The following is a 19,700-nucleotide window of genomic DNA, read 5'->3' on the forward strand; positions in this document are numbered from 1 at the left end:
TGTATTTGCACATGCCTAAATACTTCATAAACTCTCCTGCTATAATTTTGATGGTTTCCAAGCTCAGGTTGATGCTTATAGTCAGTTTCACTGATGTTCAAGAGCATGCATTTATATGTGGCTTATATGTCACAGTTGTCTCTATGTGTAGGAGATGAAGCAAGTCTCTATCCATACATTAGATATTGTGTCCATCACTTAAATTTCAGCATGCCATTGCGATGGATTATCTTAGCACAAAGATGCAAATAATATCCCTTCAAGATGTTTCGTGGCTGAGCTCCAATCACACAAAGCAACATATCCTTTTTGTTACTGCTATCATATTTTCTTTTTCAGTATCCATTATGAACTTTTTCCATAAGTCAACATATTTCTTCTCTCCCTGAACAATACAAAATAGTAAGAGAACAATAGTTTCCAAGGATAAAAAGAATACTAGACGTGGCTATGTGTTTTAGAGCTTAGTTGGATATATGTAGAATGTGTGCTTTTTGTTTAAATGTTCTTAGTTTGAAAGAGTGAGATGGATTGCATTTTCTTCATTACTGTCTTTTTGGTGCATCTTCACATAGGAATGTGTTCGTCTCTTGGGAAGTTGGCAGTGTAAGTGACTGAAAAACTAGCTAATAAATCTGGGATTAATAGGGCTGTAGACAGCAAAGTACACAGGCGTAGGAAGGATCACCAGCCACTGAATGCTGCACATCTAGAAACTGTCAATAGAGAGTATGAAAAATGCAAAGGACAAAGCAAAACTAACAGAAGTTCCGGCTCGTTTTTTCTGCTTGCTGAAGCAATCTCTCACATCAGTGTATCCTGGTTCCCTAGGGAAGAGTTGTTCTTAGGGGCTTGATCTTGCTTCTATTCACAGCCGAAGAAAGTCTCCTTTTAACCTAAAGTGGGTAGGATCAAATCATTAATGATTGTCTCTCCAGAAGTAAAACCAGCAAAAGTAACAATGCATCGTGATACACCATACTCTGTATACAAAGTAGCTCTCTATTCTTGTGTAAAAATTTGTTCAGATTTAGAGGTATTTAGAGATGGGTATTAGATCTTTAAAGCTTATTTTTCCAGTTCTTTTAATTAGTGGACCAAATGACAAATACAGCTGGTGTGCACTTGTAGTATTGAGGACAAATCCTATCTGAGGGGGGAAAAAATGTGAAGAAATTTTCTGTGCGCTGAATTAAATCCCTTGAACTCGATTGTGGCCTAGAATGTAAGTAAATTAGCATGGTGCTCTTGAATTCAGTGGAGCTACACTGGTGGCTGTGATTGATAATAATTGAATAACGCAGTGAAATTCCTTGTTTATTAACATGAGGATAAAACAAGAAAGGGAGAAAAGCTGCTACATTTCTACCAAAACTAATCAAAGAAATGAGAACTGCTAAAGATTTACATCTTTGATGTACTCTTCTTTTACCTAAAACTGACATAAATAGCAACAAACAAACCTATGAACCTCAGAAGACCGTGGGTACACAGAATTCTTTCTGGTTGGAAGGGCAATGTGAAGGGAGGTACTCATGATGTAAGGCAAGCATAGCACCTTGTTTACTATTGCATAAATAATCCTGGTGATTATAGACTGAATGAAGTGTGTGGTTAAGTGGCGATGCTACGGTTGGTCAGAAAATCTTGACCTGTAACATCGTCTGAAGTAATGCTGTTATGATTTGCTCTTAACCAGAGCTGAGGTTCACTGATGGACTTTGTATTGCCATCTAGAAGAAGGTTTCCACAGTAAACAATGTATGAGGCAGAGTCAGAGCGTTACTGTCTTACTCCAGCAATGGTGAAAAGAGATTATCATAACAGAGGTGGTTATGCTTCTTTGCACCCTAGGGATTCAAATTCTGTGACAGGATTAAGATTTGTTTACATCAGTCTAATTTGGTGCTTGAGTTTTGCTTTCTCACAGCCATACTCATCACTAAGACTTTGTATAACAAGCAGTAAATGTGCTGATCATGTTTGTGCTGAAAAGTATGGCATACATCTCCACAAACACACACTTGTACAAAAAGACCTACCTTTGATTTAGTGGGATCTGAAGCTTACTGCTCTGGCCTCATTGGTTTTCTGCAGTGGTTCTTTATTTAGTTGTTTTTTTTTTTTACCTGAATGGTAAGAGTTCTCACAATGTGGATGTTGGATATGCAAAAAGTGCAACTTCTAATATTTTCCAACATTAGCATAAGAAGTTTAGACTATGGAGAAAGTGCCAATGCCAGACCTTGCTATTGTTTTCTTTTTAAACTTAAACTCTTTCAGTGAGCATCAAGTATGGACCCCTGTGTGAGGAGGGAGATGTATTACTAAGCCTTGGGTCTCAGGCTGCCTGCTCCTTAGCTTTCCAGAATAGGAAAGTCGCATTTACACTAAGTACTGAATTTACAGAGGCTTTTTATTTCCAATATTGCACTAATACTGAATTTATTTATTTATTTAGAATGCATGCTCCCTCATTTCACTTTCACCTTCTGCAGTGAAGTCATGCTTCTTGTGGCTGTGACCCCAGAATCAGTTGCTAGAGAAATAAATGTGGTGGCACAGATTAAATCACGGATTTCAGCACAGAATTGAGTGCATGGACAAAGGAGAAGATAAGTGCCTTTCTAAAATAGATACATTTATTAGAAAAATCCATTTGTTTTTGTCAGCTCTGTTTGAACAGATTGTTCCAGAATCAAAATCTCCACTTAATAGAAATATATATTTAAATTTTGCAGTGATCTTGTGCTCCTGGGTCTTGCCTAGTTTCCACTTAGATAAGCTGAGAGGTTTACGCTACTTTCAATGGACTTTGTTTAAAACCTCTGTTAGAAACTCCTCGTGTCTGGCAATGCTAAACTGTGAAGGCAGTATTGAAAATAGGAGTTTGTCATGTAACTCGCTTTCAGAGAACCCAGATCCAGAGTGTGCTGGACTCTGCTTTTCTATTCTCTCAGCCTCTCTTAAATGCAAATGAAGATAATCTTTTCCTAGAAGCACTTAGAACAAGATTTTAAACCATGAGTGCTGAGGTATCAGAGTTCCTTTTTACCCAAGTATCTGGAAATATGGCCTTCCTTGTGATGTTCCTACACAATTTTAGCACAAATGTAACAATTATATCTGCAAATGAGAAAAATATATTCTGCAATAAGACTTGCCTGGACTGCAAATTAAAATGTTTAAAGAAGATCATTCTTTAGTTTTAGGCTCACCTGTAGTGGAATGTGATTTTGTAGATTCCTTGTCTACCTCTTGCTCAGCCTTTGCTGTCTAAACATAGGATGTGCTGCTCAGGTCAATGTGCTTGCTTTCACTGTTAGGGAGAAGCTCTGAAGGGAGCAGGATGAAGCCAAATACTGAACTGCGTGCTGGAGGCTGCTGTTGACTACAGATGGAGTTGAAGTGATCAGCTGAGATCCACTTCTAGATGGGTAAAGCCAGGTGAGATGCATACTACCTCTAGCAAACGAGGAATGTGTTGGAAGCCTTTCTGATCTTCAGGAAAATACAGGCTAAGAAGCTGCAGTCCAGCTGTCAGACAGAAGGTTGTATTCTCACTGAAAGTGGGTTTGATACTTAAAGGGGAGATGGATAATTAAGACTTCATCTTCCAAAATATTAAATATTGATTTGTAGACATTTAGAAGCAGGCTTAATGCTCTCCTGAGAACTGGCAGCAACTGTAGAAGATTATAAAAGATTTTAGTTCTCCGTGTAGAATTTAGCATTTATTTTTTGTTTAAAATTTATGAAACGCGGGTAAAATAAATCAGGAGGTAATGTCTGGTCCTCTCTGTGCCTACAAGCCCTGCTGCATGTGACGTGGATGTATGGTAGGTTTTTTTTTTTTTCAGTTTTGTATTGGCTTTTGGTTTATTGAAGTGTCAGGGGGTTTATAAGCTCTTCAACTCCAATTTTTATTGTTTTATCCAACTACTGTCACTTCTTATCAGTATTAAAGGCAGAAATCAAAGCACAGGACCCATGGGAAGCGACGTTTCAAATGTACACCATTGCTTTTCTTTGTCATTGTTCTGAACTATGCACCCTCTGCTCCTGACAGCATACAAGATAAGGAGTTGTTCACACTTTGTTAATTCATTTGTGAATTAAACAAAGGTTGTTTTTTTTGTTTTTTAAGCTAGAATGTTGTTTTTTTTTTTCCCACCTCCCTACTTCTTTTTTTTATGATTAGGGGCAGTTGATGTAACACAAGAGGCCCTATACAGGACATCTTTGCCTTAGGCAACCACTTCATCTTCAGCCTTCTAATTTTCAGTTGGGAGCTTGCATCTGTTGAAGGAGGCAAAAATAAAGTATTCTAGCGTAGCTGTTTCTTACAGGTGACTTTCCCTGAGAAAAAATGACCCAGCTTTATTAATTGGGTTAGAAAACCTGGCTCTAAGCATGGAGTGTGTTGCTCTGAGTCAAGGCAAGCAGGTACTGAGCTGCTGTGCATGGGACAAGCCGTGTGGAGAGTTTTATCTGCGAGGTTACTTGGATAGCTGTGCCTCTGCAGGAAGGAAGTAAGTTGAAGAGGAGTTGTTAAGAACTTTTTTTTGCTTTTATCTTTTCTTTTCAGCTGACTGTGTGATGGAAACCAAAATGAATTTTACCAGTTCATTGTATTTGGTTTAACAAGTATATTGAATTTAAGAGATGACGTTTTCTGTGTTTTCTTCACAGTAGTTTCAAGTTGATCAAATCCATTTCAGATTGTTCCCTAGCTTATGCAGACTCACTATAAATAAGTGTAAACAAAACGTGTGTTCATTTTACCACTGGCTCCATTTATTAGGTTTTAAAGGTGCGTTTCCACTATGCCATCAAGTGCGGTGAAGGGAGGAAAAAAAGGAAGAGCAGTGAGAGAAAATCTAATTGAGAGTAAATAGTCTCTTTGCATATGTGTTTATATAGGTATATGGGTTTACGTGGGTAATGGCAATGGCACTGATAGAGCAGGCCTGTTTTAGCATTGCAATGACAAATCAGATGACACACCTTTAAAAAAAAAAAAAAAAAAAAAAAAATTTGTTGGCATGATTATTTCCTATCTACAGCAAATGGAAAATTGACTGAGATGAGAGAAAAAAGCAAGTTAAGGTCCAAATTGAAACACTAAGTTATATATGTGTGGCAAGTAAGAAGTAATTAAAAAAAAAAAGACCTCACTAATTTTAAAGGGAAGAAAGGAGAGTTAATACAATTAAACTCAATGTTTAAATCTTACTTAAAACTCTGCAATTGTCAGAAGCAGATATTTCATTACAAAGATGCTGCAGTGGCACAATCAGGGGGAAAGGCATTAAGGCAAGGCAGGCAAATCTATATATTCACACATTTCATATTTATTTTTAAATAAGCATACAGGATATTTTTAAATCCTTGGAATTAAATTAAATTCTTTACCTTCTTTGACTATTTCAGCTGGGGTATTGAGCCAAGAGGGAAATATACTTCATGTTATTTTCATTTTGACATTTTTATTGTCAAATGTTGTGCACTGAGTTGAATTTTGTTGTGCTCAAGTTTAGATATTTGAATCTTGAGGTCTTTTTATTCGTCCTGTCATCTGTCATTGATGTAACTGACTTCTGTGACAGCACTGACAGAATTTATCCAAGAGTTTGCTTGATGATACTTTATAAAATCAAATATAAATAAAAGGGCCCATCATCTGGGGGATATGGAATTGGAATCCAGTGTGTGTTGATGGTTCACAGTTTTACAAAGAGCTATTCAGGAACTCGCCCAACCACTTCTTACAGATTTATCTCTTTTTGTGTATGACCATGTTCATATTCCCTTCAGGTCGAGGTGCAAAATGTCATGTTTTTTCTTTTACTTTTCTTGTTCTTTCTTTCCAAAGACCTGCCACATGATCAAATATGTACCTGCATTTTTTTCCATGACATTTCAGAAATACTAAATATTGTATTCTGGTGATAATGCTTTCCCAAGAAGGAAGGAGATGGCCCATTTAATAATGTATACTTCATTTACAGCATGGAGTGTTAGCCAACTACTCGTGATGATACCTCTTCCAGACATAATACTGTTATATGCAGTGTTCTGACTACATTTTTAAATAGAACAACAACTGAATGATACATTCAAAATAATTCATGGAGAAGAAATAGAAGTATTTCAGCATGGGAGAATATTTATGCATTATTTAACAGCAATAATGTTTGAATTCATACATTATGCAAATGCCGTTGTAATCAGGAAAATGAAAGAACTTGGACTGCTGCAACATCTTTAAATCTACCATTAGGTACTTATTTGTGCATATCATTTAATACTGCACAGCGTCACTTGAAGAGAGTTATCGGAGACCAACAGGTTGTAGAAAAGAAAGCTGATGAATTCCAGATTGCTACTTTGATGCTAACACCTATAAGTTTATCAGCAAACAAAAGTAAAGGTTTTAATGGTAACTTACATAAAACTCCTCTTGTGGAGACAAGTTACGGGGGTTTTACTTGCAGTTCACATTTTGCATTGTGATCCTTGCCTGTGCTCACCCACACACAGCAGACCAGCAAACAGTGTGGGCTGACACAGAAAGAAAATTCTATTTATTTTCTTAATGTATCAGCAGCTCAGTCCCTAACTATCAAAACCAGCATGCCTGCTCATCTAATGCCAAATAGCTTTGGCTTAGTCTCCTATTGTCTTCAAGATAAAATATAAAAATATCAAATAGCCTCTATTTGATGAAAGGCTTTTATAGACCTTCCTTCTTACTACTTAAATGAATTTTATCTTTGCTTAATTAAATATAGAAAACTCATGCATACATGTGCGTACTTGATTGCAGCATCCTTGAGTCACTTTTCTTGTATGTACCATTCTTTGTGATTTTGCAGTTTGAGTGTGCTTACGTGTCTTCCGTGGGAAGAGGAGCAATGGTTTGCCATGAGCACTGCCCACCAAATTGGAAGTAAGTGTTGCATTGAATCTTATTTATTTCTCCTACCAAACTTTATCCATCTTTAGTGTTTTGAGAGGGCAGATGAATGAAGAAAGAGCTTCATAACCAGCCATTGTCTCTGCCAGGTGCCTTCTTGCCTTTTAGATCAACATTTGGGAAAATGCTACTACAAGCAGTCCCAAAGATTCATAGTGATGGAAGGTTTTTCCCCTGTAGTCCATGAGTGAACAAAATTTCTTCCAAAACTGTGTTACAAAACACTTAATTCATATTAGTATTTCTGTTAATGATAACACTGGGAGCAAATAGAATTGAAGAACATCTGTACAGAAGTGAACAAACCATTTTTAAATGAAAGTGGCCCATCACTTGTCATGGAGTTATTTACAGAAATGGTTAGTGGAGATAAATTTATATTCTGATTTCTATGTTTTATGGCAAGCAAGAAAATTTGCATGCATATGCCATCAATCCAGCATGTCTCATAAACACTATATTCATGCAATACCTCAGAAAATACTGAACAGATCTTCCTGCAAGTGAGTGGCATTTGGACTCAGTTTGGGTACTCACCAATTTGAATCCAGTCCACAGCATGGAATTTTTACTGTGCTAGAGTCTTCCAGAAATTACTACTTTTTATGGCAGGCTGGATGCAGTACAGTTTGCTCCTCCATCACAAAGACTGTGCCAGGGCTTCTGCTGTAAAATCTCTTACTAACAAGAAAACACAATTCAACCAATATATTGTGCTCCTGGCTAAGAATTGGCATACAAAAATTCATCCTGGAAATTTTTACTAGTGGCAAACAATAGTAACTTCTCAGAGTGCAAAATAATGCATGAACTCCCTTTTGCTGAGCGTTAACTAATTTTTATGGCATTGTAGTAATCAGTTGTTGTAAAGCTGGCTTGGAAAAGAGAGGGACAGTAGGATACAGCAGGCACCAATGGTGCAGTAACAACATGTACTCACTCCAGTGCCAACTGGAGATCACCAGCTGATGATAAGGGCAGCCCCAAGAAATGGGAGTGTCCTCATTTCAGCTGGAAAAGAGCTGATTTTTCCTTTGAAGTATCTGGTATGATTTGCTTGAAGAGAAAAACAGTGTCAATAATACACTGATCTTTCAGTGTGCTGAGAAGTGCTATAAAGGGCCAAGAATGTTGCAGTTACTGAACTTCTATTGTCATGACAGTGAGGTGCTGAGAGGGGACAGAACCAGGGCAACTGACCTGAACAGGCCAAAAGGGTATTCCAGTAAGATATGGCATCATGGAAAGCAAAAAAAAAAAAAGTGCATACACACAAACATGCAAGTTCTGACCAGAGGAAGGGTGTGCTTTGCTAAGAGAACAACCCTCTTACTGCAAAGTTATGAGCTATTAAGCTGGGAATACTACATTTCTGTAAATTTAGAAGAGGGTCTACTAAATGATGACCACAAATTGTACAAAGCCAGAAAAGACTGTGTAATTTGTTTGAGATATTGTTTAGCAGTTGAATAGAATGCCTGCATGTGGAAAAGGATCTCCAGGTTGTCTGCTTTCCTTAGGTCACCTTTTTTTCTTTCTTTCTTTCTTTCTGATTGTAGAAAACTGATAGTTTCTGATTGTACTCAGGACATACTCCAAAATCCACTAAAGTCAACGGAAAAATTACCTGGTAGCCCCCAAACACAATTTCTGTGATTCCTCCTCAAAATCATCAGTATCCATCCCCAGTGTGCCAGAATAATTGTGTAAAATTAGCTCTGGTATGAAAATTGACACTGACTTCAAAAGATACCCCAGTGAAGCATGGTAATTTTTGTTTAAAGCATGATCTTAATGCATGTTAAGTTTCAAGCTGATAGCTTACATATTCTTATAGTGAATAAATAAGTGTATTTATGTATTCCATAATGTAATGGTAATGTATCTCCCATATGACCATCTGACATTGTTTCTTCTAGGAAGATATAATGAATCTTCTCTGCATCACAAGAAAAAGGCTACTCAATCTTAAGACAACATTTTAATCTCAGTCAGAAAGGGGCATCTTCAACATAAGGCTGTCTGCAGTCATGGTATGGCTTTCCTAACTTTGCTATTTCCTTTGGGCTTTATTTAGAAACACTTTAGCAACACTTCCTAAAACATGCAGATGTTGAGGCTTCTACTAACAGCATTATTAAGATAGCATCTTAATTCTTTTTTCTTTGGGGGCAATATGTTTCTCTCCCAGTTTATTATGGCAAACACTGTAATTTCCACTTCTTTCAGTGTCTGAAGCTTTCTGCTTTAATAAATGCACATATTAGATGCTATTCTTTCTCAGCTTGATAGGTGTATAGTGTCAGAAAAAAGAAGGTCACAGTGATGTTAAATTTGCTGCTGAGTAAAGGATCAGAGTGTAAATGAAATCTTGAAAGATGGGAAATGAGAATGTGCAAGTGTAAATAATGTATTAATTATTGACAGCTAAGGGACCAAAGACTCCTATTTAGTAATGACATCTTCATTGTCACGCTGCCTGACAATATCTCAGGTATTTTTGCTTTAATAAAAGGTTTTCCCCCCAAGACAGTAAGTATTTCAATTTTCCTGTGTAGCTTTATTGATATTTTTTATTTTCTTTGTCTTTTCTGTATCTTACTGTATTCTAAGTCCTTGATTCAAAAGGGAACTGGGGGGGTAGTGAATTCCCACCGGCAAGATATTTTAGTACAATACAAAATATTTTTTGTTATAATGGATCACAATATTGAGGTGCAAATGGGAATTCCTCGTTGGTTGTTTATGAAAGTTAAAATACAGTTTAGGCAGAGATGTGGGTTAGGTAAGGGCTTGGTTTTGTCAGCAGGACTTTATGGTAATTACTTGTGCTTAGTATGCTGGAAGCTGAATTGCTTTCATTGTGGCTTCCCACGGTGGTCTGCTTTGCTTCCCCAGCTCACTGGAGCCCACCTGCAGGCAGCCCGGGGCTGGGGAACCCTCTGTGCAGTGCCCTGGAGGACAGAAGGTGCTGCTGAGGGTTGGGGTATAAAGCAAAAGGAGAGGTGTCTACTGCAGGTGCTCTCCAGCCCACTGATTGCATTTTCTCTGTCCTTTTGGAATAGAGCTGAGTGACTGTCGAATCCTATTATCTGATTAAAAAAAAAAAAAGGCAGGTTCTGGTCTGTGGAATTATTTAGCACGTTTCTATTTAATTAATTGTTAGAGATAAATTCTTGCATGTGGGAGGATGGGAAAAAAAACAACAACAATCAAAAGAATTCTAATTCATTGTTTTCAAAACATTGTTTTGATGGAATCAGAAGGACGGTTCATCTGAAGAAGTTCAGTTTCTTTGCTTAACAGATACTGAAGTTTTTACATGAGATACAACTTAAGAAACATTTGCCTGAGATTTCCCATGTGTCAGTTGCACACAGCCCAGCTGTATTTCCAGCCAACAATGCTGCTTACCTGTGGAGCAGTGCAAGTGTCTCCTGGCCCATGGTTCTGCTGCTGAGCTGAGTGGGGAAATAGCCATCTTGTTACAGGGTGCTCCCACCTGCATAGCCTGCTTCCAAGGTGTTACTTGTAGGTGTTGACACCACTAGGAGAAAATATGCTTCCTATTTATGTAAGTCTGTTGTTTCTTACAGGGCATGTCTCAAACGTTAACAAACATCATATTTGATGCTTCTTCCTCTGCCCAAGAATATAAATTTATCAAAAGGAAATTTCCTACTCATTTGAGCAGTCTCCATAGCAACAGCGCTGTACACCTGTGATGTATGGGCACAAGCTGTTACAACCTATGAACTAGCTGGAGTGAGCTGTGCCCCACCCCCTGCCAAAGCCAGAGTACATCTCCCATGTATCCATGGCACCTGGTTCTCCATGGTACGTATCTGCAGTCCGTGCGTAAGATTGTCGTGTTTGGAATCGGTGCACTTACATTTAGTAAATACAAACAAACACGCCGTTTACATGAAGTTATACACTTGCAAATATTCAATATATTCCTGTCCTGAGGGAGGACTTTATAATGCAAAAATTATACAAAAATAAAAGCTCATGCTTACAGTTGCTTCTGTAAGAGTTTCCTAATTCAAAAAATTCATAAAGTGCCTCACTCTTGCAGATCTGTCAACCTGTTAATAGTATATCATTAAAAAGAGAATAAAGCAACGCATGCTGAATTATTTAAATATCGTTTTAATAGTAATCTGGAAGTAATTATGCACCTTTGGCTATCAATATTGCAAAGAGCCTGTTGCCGTTCACTCTGTAACTTTTAGTGAAATTGAGCTCACTAGTAAGAAACAAATGGTTGCATTTTAAAGAAACCCCAAATTATTTCCCCAGGTCATTCATAAGGTAGGTCATTACACAGAAACATTTTCTTATGCAAAGGAAGGTGAAAAAAAAAAAAAAAGCTAGTAGCTTACTAATGCAATGGAAATGGTGTTTGGAGCTTCCTGAGTTTATTAGCTTATTTAAGAGGAGGCAAATCGCAAAGAAGATCTCTGTTTGAAATACATGCTGTATGAAACCCTACATAATCATGGGTATTACTCTTCAGTGTATATATATGGCTAAGCATAGTGCTTCCTGCCTGTTCCTGTGTTCTTGTGTGTGTCTGTGTGTTCTCATCTTCATCTTTGCTCTCAGATTTCCCTTTGTTTCGTTCTTGATTTGGTATTGCCCATTACTGAATGCAGGGCAAACAAGAAGCAAAAGGAGTGAAATACGATGGAAGATGTATGCGTATTTTGAAGGTTTGAAGGCTGCCTGATTTTTTTTTTTTTTTTTTTTTTTTAGTTTCAATCTGTGTTGCAGTGTGTTCCCCCCCCCCCAGTTTTATTACACTTCTCATTTTTATGCCAGTGATTGTAGGCTTTCTGCTCAAAGAGCAAAATCTCCTGTCCTCGTTCAGCAAACAGAATGGATAATATTGTTCTCCTGTTGTTGGGGAAGGAAGTCAGGGGCTGGTGACTCACATCATGTAGGCTACAGCCATTGAGGCAGTTTGGTTATGGTTGGGGACTGGAAGGGAATGGAGTTTTTGCCAGCACTTTAAGGATAGGAGACAACTATCTCCCATTATTCTTGTTTTTTATAATAACTATTTTTTTCCTCAAGTGTAATTGTTTTCAGGTTTTCTACTAGGAAATATCTGTCTTTTATAAGCTGCTAATACTCTGCTTTAGGCAGAACACAGTGCTTGGAGCTTATGGAGCCTGATTTCAGGGAAACTAGCAGCATTATTGATTTTCATTGGGCTTATTAGGATCAGCGTAACATGCACTTTTGCTATACTAGATTGTATTTGGCTTTCATCATGAAATCTCATTACACTAAAAAGAAATGGAAACAAGTTATGCAAGTAAAAGATTTTTCAGAATACTATAATGAAATTACTTTGCATATGTGAAAACACGCTTCGGATGCAGGTCGTTCAAACGCTGAATGCTTCTGGTTAGATTCTGCTCTCTTTAACTTTTGAAAATTAAGAATAGAATCTCCAGCATTAGTGGAATTATTTCAGATTCATGCTAATGTAAATGAAGATCTAGCTCGGTCCTTGAGGTAGTCATGTTGTCTGAATCCTGAGGGTGAATCAGTGGGTTCCCAGGAAAAAGAAGCCCCACTTGTTTGCTTGCAGCTAGGGTGGAATGTATTATAGCCTTATAGAGATGTGTGAATTGCCTGTAGTGTCAAGTGCATGCTCCTTGTAAACCCAAGCCAGGATGAGCAATGGACTATAAGCTCGTTTTCACCCTTTTGTTACAGCAGGGCATTGGCTTGTTGCAATCTGTCTGATGATGGCAGAGGAGGCATGAGCTGGCAGCTCAGCATTGGCAGCAAGTCACAGATTCTACTCCCGTTTGCCAGGGCTGCACTGGGAGGTAGCAATGCCATCCTCCTGCATGGGGTGGCAGCAGGCCTGGGGACATCTCCATGGGCAGACCTTGTCTCATGGTATGCTGAGCCAGTTCACAGGACTGAGGAGGAGACTTTTGTTCACTGGCTTTATTCTTTCTTTTTTAAGCACTTTAAATTGGTGAAATGGAAAACATTTTCCCCAAATCTGTAGTTATTCTCAAAGAATGTCTTGAGATTCTTGGGCTGTCAGGGAAAAAATATCCCCTGGCTTGTTTTGATGGTGTCTACTAGAATTTCATGTTTCCTAGTGACTAGGATGATATTATTTTTGGAAATGTTCTAAATTTGATTAAAGGCATGTTCTTTTGAGAAGGTAGAGAAAATTAATTTTGAAGAAATATAAAAGGTTATATTCAAGCTTCCTTTTCAAATTCATTAGCACACTTCAGATCATTGAGAACAATCTATGTAAGGAACCAAAACCAGCAGGCAGCACTCAGTTATAAACAGTTATACAGATTAGATGTCAAGAAGCACAAATTCAAGATACAAAGCTGCAGCTTCAAAGTTACCTGGAGAATCACCTAAACTTAGCATCAGTCTTTGTATACCCAGTTTTTGGGTAGATTTAAGTCCTTCCCTTTTTTTTTTTTTTTTTTTTTTTTTTTTTTTTTTTTTTAAACAGAGAAACTTTTGTATCTTTAATATCCTGGGCTGGATTGATCATGTCTTAAGCTGGAAAGCTCTTTTCATAGTTTTTCAAACATAAAAAATAGATTCCTATAGGGGAAGGTCTCCTAAATATACCCATGATTGTCTTATTTGTGAAAGGGATTTTCAACCTGCTGACCACACTGCTTTATAGAAAAGAGATCTCTTCCATTGTTGTAAATGACACTTTCCTCTAATGCTACAGAATAGTAATAAAAAGTGCCTAATCCATCTGATTGTCCAGCAGTCCAATGGTTTCCTATTGGACTTGGCAGACTAAATGAAAACAATTAGTAAGACATTTCAAGTAGAGACTCTCCTGCAAATACTCACATTCATGGATTTTAATATTAAAATAAAAGAGAGAATTGCACATCAAAAGAGAAGTCATCTCATTTTCTGGTGCAGCTCAGGGAGACCTATTGCTGATGTGTAGCAGGTGAGATTTAGTTCTCTAAGTGCAGGTAAGGACTTCATTCAGATCTCAGCTTTAGAGTCAAATTAACTGAGTGAAGAAAACGTCATCTTTCTGACCTCTTTCCAAACAAACACTGCAAAAAGCTGCCTGAAATAAGGTAGCTTACTAAGGCGATGGTAACAGGTGCTATGGGTAGCTGCTGGGATTCTGTTTAATATTAATCTAAAATAATTTAAACACCATCTTAATAGCCTTATTTTATGTCTCTTATCTTGATTTTAAAAATTGGAGCATTCCCCTCAGTGCAGTTAATAGGGTCAGTCTGTGAGCCTGTGCTGGTTACCATGCCTTCAGTCATGTGGAATCCAAACAGCCATTATAATTTGTTTCTAAACAGATCAAGAGCTATTTACCATCTCAATGTTTTGTGCACAGCTGGGTGTCTGGCAAACATCCAATATCCATTAACATTTAAAAATTAGTCCCATAATGCATCTTTTCTGTGGCTTGAGGAGTATACACACTGACACATGTTGGGAACCAATTATATTTGCACCACCATTAGTCTGGCTGCATTCAACTTCCCAGTAAATGAGGGCTAATTTAGTTTCCAGAATGGTGTATCTTAAATTCATGCAATGACCTTAGAGAAAGCAGAGTATCTGAAGATATAAAGAGGAAGGAAATGTTCAGAAAGAATAATGCTTCCTTTTTTCTACCAAAAACATAAGAGTGTGTTATTATATATTCCCAGCATCCATGCCTGTCCCTGAAAACCAGATTTCTCTAATCCAATACTTCTAAAATTTGTAAGCAGGATTTATGTAGGAAGGAATCAGACCGATACAGTAAACTCCAAGACCTCCTTGCCCAGATCAAACCTGCTAATGGATCTTTTTACAAAAGCAATTGAAGGCCTGCCTGTAGCAGGTCTGACTCTGTGTTGCCAACTGGTTTTAAGTGTTCTATTTCCCACCAGCAAGAGAAAATAAGTAATACAGGCTTCACAGTAAGTGCTACCTACGCTGCTTGTAAAATATATTATAACAGTGCCATAAAAATGAAGTGACCTCCACAAGTAGCAGTTTGGCAGAGAGATTTAATGAAAACAGAGGAATTCAAAAATATTTCCTGAGAATTATAGTTTGCCAAACCTCCACTGCCATGATAAATTCCTTCAATAATATCAGGGGTGAAATGGGGTGTCTAGTTTGGCTGGTGTGTAAGTGAGAAGAGGGATTTTCAACACCTTTCCTTGCAGTGTGTCTCTGGGCAATCAGGTTCTAGACTGATGGGCTGCTGCTGACTGCTGCAAAGTGCTGCACCAAGCTGAGCTCAGCTCGCTTCATCTGTGTCACGCTGCTTAATAAAACTAAATTGTTCCTGCAAACAGAACACTGCTCTGCAGCCTTGTGGAGTTCAGACATGGATCAAAAATGTAATTGTTCCTCAGAATTCCTCAGAAGTTAAAAACTCAGGAAAACAGGACTTAACTAACTGGGCATAAAGCAATCCAGCGAAGCAGGGTCTGAGTGATGAGTGTGTGCTTCCTGCTGCAGCGGTGAGCACTGAGGTACCTGTCCTCCTGGTACCACTGTCTAAGCAGAGCAGCTGAAGGAGCCTGGCTAGTGTCAGGCTGCAGGCTGATAAGTGAGTTTATGATGGCTTAATGTGTAAAAATATTTACATACCTTTACCATGCAGTATTTATATGTGTAAACAACTTCTCACATTAAGTCGGTATAGTTCAGAGCCTGGCCTTTGTCAGGTACTGCATCAGCACTCTTTTTCGTGTTTTTGGTTTGTGCAAGAAGTAGCTTTTTGATCAAATGTCTCCTTGCAGATGCTCTGTTGAAACCATTCATTGTGCAGTTTGTATTTACAGATGCTATTCATACTGCATTTGTCTCTAAATACATAGCTTTGTGCTTTATTGGTTTCAGTGGAACCCATGCTTGTAGTCCACAACAATAATATATTTTCATGCATCATTGGCAATACAAGGCTTCATTTAGACTATTGATTAACATTCCGATTGCATTAGGACTTGTTAGCTGTTCATACCTTTTTATTGTTTGGTGATTTCAAGAATTGACCTTTGCAGATTTACAGTATCTAAGCAATTAGCCAGTAATAGATTAAATTAATAAAGAAGATTCTATCAAATCTGAGGGCTTCACAGATCTATCATTTAATATCCCTGTCCATTTCTTTGCATCATGTGCAGCCCCTGTTGCTAGCAGAAGCCCAGGTTCGACAAACCCTCCAGGAGGCTCTTGAGGTGCACTCAGGAGATTTTGCTGAGAGGCACGATCGGCTAGCTGTGCAAAAGGTAGGCATGAGGGGTGGCAGGAAGGCTGCCATGTTTTCTTTTTCTGTCTTGACAGTCTCTTTTGTTTTTCATCTATGGATTTAACAAAACAAAACTCAAGCTAATTTTAATTTTTAATTAAAGTCAATAGCTTATGTTTATACTGATGTGTTTGGTGCAAAGAAGAATAAAAGAAAATACAGAGAGAATCTTGAAAGAGAAATGCATTTCTCCAGCTTAATTATTTAGTTTCCAACTAAGAAACAGCTCTGCAGAGGTTGATTATCCTTCAGGGATATGTTAGAATAAGTGAACAATTAGCTTGATTTTCTGTTGAATATGTAACTTGTGACTCAGTATGTGATCTATTAAAAAGATGATAATTCCTCTTAAACTATGTGCTAATATACTTGGAGTCTGTTACTGATGGTAAGAACTAGTGAAATAATCTTGTCCCTCATCATAAGAGACAGATTGCTGTCTTGTTGCACAATCAACGGGAATTTTAGGTCTTCTAAAGGGTGTATTGCTTATGCACCAAGGAAGAGGAAGGTAAAGCTTTCCTGTTAAAATGTAAACTGGCACACTGCACAACGCTTCAGTGGCTTGAGAGGTGACTTGGAGAGCTGGATGTGTTAAAGGCTGTGGAGGGAGGCAGGAAAGAACATGGCTTGCTGTTAGCATTGAGCCACCAGAGGTAGACCTGGCCAAGACAGAGCTGTTGCTGGGGCCACCAGGCAGAGGTGCAGTGCCAGAGACTTGGCATGGCCTTCACTGGACTGCAGTTAGCAAGAAAAACAGGACTGCAAGGGAGATTTAAGAGTTGTATAGTAAGCACATTTCCAAAATACCACTACTAGTGCAAACTTGGTCTAGCATACTGCTCCTGCTTCCATCTTGTGGATGGGTTGTAAATATCCAGACCACTGAGCCATTTTTTTAATGTCTGCTTCTGTCTTGTGGCTGGATTGAACACAGAAATTAACAAAATATCCAAATTTCACACGAGAAAAGCAGAACCCGGTTTTGTGGTTTGTTTGCTTCTTTCTTTCTTTTTTTTTTTTTTTTTTTTTTTTTTTTTTTTTTTTTTTTTTTGTGGTACTGTGAGATGAACTTTACCACAGGGAGAAACCAAGATGTTTGAGCTTAAAAATGAGCTTTATGTAGGTGACTTGCATGAAGACAGAGTTTGCAAAAGTACTGCCAAAATTCCTGCATACATCAGTGCCACTTTGCACACCTCGGTCTGTCAGACTACATTCCTTCAAAAAGCCATGGAACTGCGCTTGCCTGACATGGGCCTAAATTAGAGGGCAATCAAATTTTGACATTGAAGCTGCCGTGGTATCTGAAATGTTGCTCCTGGTCATACGTAGAATCATCTCAGTTCTCTCAGGACTGAGCAGTGTGGTATTGAAAGTGCGTGCCTTCATCTGCAGCATGAGCCCCGTGTTTTAATATACCACGACAGCAAAATCTGGGACTCGTCACTTCAAGGCCAGACTACTCTAAATGCTTTCTAAATCTTCCCAGCACACTAATGTAAGGGAGGAAAAAACCCAACCTTTGTTTTCTTTCCTGGAATGGTAGCAGAATGTTAAATAATCCCTCCCACACTTAACTTTTCAATATCGGATTCAAGGTCCTACATTAAAAAGAAGCAGTCACTGCTGCTGGTGTGGGTGTAGGTTGGCTCAGGGCAGTCACCAGCAATTGGCACACAATGGCATGGCCACCTTTGCCCCAGTCCCACAGTGTTGGAGGTAGCCTTGTTGGAAATGTGCCTGCATGTAGAGGTCAAGCCAGCCTGCCTGAGAAGCCTCATCCACCTCCTGTGGCTTCTTCTGATGCTGAGGGGCCTTTTGGACCAGAAGCTTGCAGGGTGGAGGTGTGCCAGGGAGCTGGTGGCCGTGCCTTCAGAGCAATCTACTCCAGCTTCCCTTACTTAGTTTTGTTTTGTTTTTTCTTTTTTTTCTTGCTATTTTAGCCACCTGATGGTGTCAGGAAGATGCCATGCTCCAGTTGCACTGCATCCTGCTGCCATGGGCTGTGTGCATGCAGCAGCATCACCAGAGGAGATGATTCCAGAGTCCAACACCTGAGCACGGTCCCTCTGTCCTCAGCACCACACCCTGCCCTCCGGCTCCCACCTGAGGATTCGCTCCCAGATGTTGTGTCACAGAAGTCATTGGGAGGTAAAAGGCATATAGCCTGCATTTCTTTTCCATTTAAAATGTGTAAGATGGCAGCTTTTTTCTGGTTTCCCTCAAAAGATCCTCTGTGTTACTCAGGGCATGCAGCCTGAGCGGCAGGGGCTGGCGCCATTCCTGACCTACTGTGATGTTACTTTTTGGCTTCCATTTTCTGAAGGAAGCCAGTGATGAGGGTGAAGCTTGGAGGGATTCTCTGTGCTGGGGCAAAGTACACCTTGCATAGCAGTACGCATCTTCTGCAGTTACTGCTTGTAACATACCTTTTCCTTTCGCTGTGGCTGTGCTCACTGACAGAGAAGGGCTCCAGTCCCTCCTAGCTGTGATGTGCGGATACTGACACATCACAAAATGGACACATTTACCCCGAGCATGATTTTGTTTGTTTTGGCTCAACTCCATGGATGGATTAAGCCCTGGTGGGGTAAGCAGAGGCTCCTGAGGAAGTTATGGTACATATTGGAGGCCCACTGCCTCAGAGAGCTGTGCAGCACGGCACACAGGAATCTGGGTTCAGGTGTGGGATCTGGTGTGAGATGGCACTGCAGAGCCGCTGTGTTGGCCAGCACTTGTTTGTCCATCTACTTCCTGTAAAGCTGAAATTAGCTAGCGGGAAAGGGTCAACCTGTTTTTTTTTTTTTTTATTATTGTTTTTTCATTTGCCTGTTTTGTTTCCTGAATCAGGAAATCAGGAAATGAACCAGGTATCCAGTGATACCTGTGGTAAAGTAGCACTTGGTTTAGCTTCTGTACCTCATTGTAGAGGAAAAATTTTTCATGATCACAAAGGTTTTCTGACTCACTTTGGGGTGAACCATGCATTGCTGCAGCTTGTATCTCCACTCTTTAACAGTGTGTGGTGAGATCACTGCCTTGTATGATACTAGAAATTGTACTTGTATGTTTCAGCTTATTCCAGACTGGAATTTAAAGGAAGGCTCTTGCAGAGTACGTCTGTGTAAGTGTGCTGAGCTGAGGGTAATCGGTTGGAGATGCAGGACCAGTAAGGATCATCTCTGCCACACACTGGTGTTAGCACTCCTAAACAGTGACCTCCCAACATCTGCCTGGGAGACTGAGTTTGATAGCACTCAAGTCCTACAGCTCCTTTGTTGCTTTTCTCTCAGTCTTTTTGGGCTACATGAGCTCTAGGTGTATGAGAAAATCTAGGAATGGTATTCTCAGGATAAGAAAAATTAAGTTTTCCACGTCATAATCTCAGCTGCAATCAGACATTGGTTTTCTTGT

At 39.0% G+C, this 19,700-nt stretch overlaps 1 long non-coding RNA gene across 1 annotated transcript; it reads left to right on the forward strand.

Annotated features, from left to right (window-relative positions):
- The first annotated feature begins 2,496 nt into the window (after positions 1-2,496).
- Positions 2,497-18,434, forward strand: LOC125694115 (uncharacterized). The gene is made up of 6 exons (XR_007377397.1): positions 2,497-3,447; positions 6,879-6,952; positions 8,899-9,012; positions 10,576-10,816; positions 16,159-16,263; positions 18,230-18,434. It is a non-coding gene; the product is annotated as an uncharacterized LOC125694115 (long non-coding RNA).
- Positions 18,435-19,700: the final 1,266 nt, after the last annotated feature.

The sequence above is a fragment of the Lagopus muta genome, chromosome 5 (genome assembly GCF_023343835.1).
Source record: "Lagopus muta isolate bLagMut1 chromosome 5, bLagMut1 primary, whole genome shotgun sequence".
In the NCBI taxonomy this organism is placed as follows: domain Eukaryota; kingdom Metazoa; phylum Chordata; class Aves; order Galliformes; family Phasianidae; genus Lagopus; species Lagopus muta.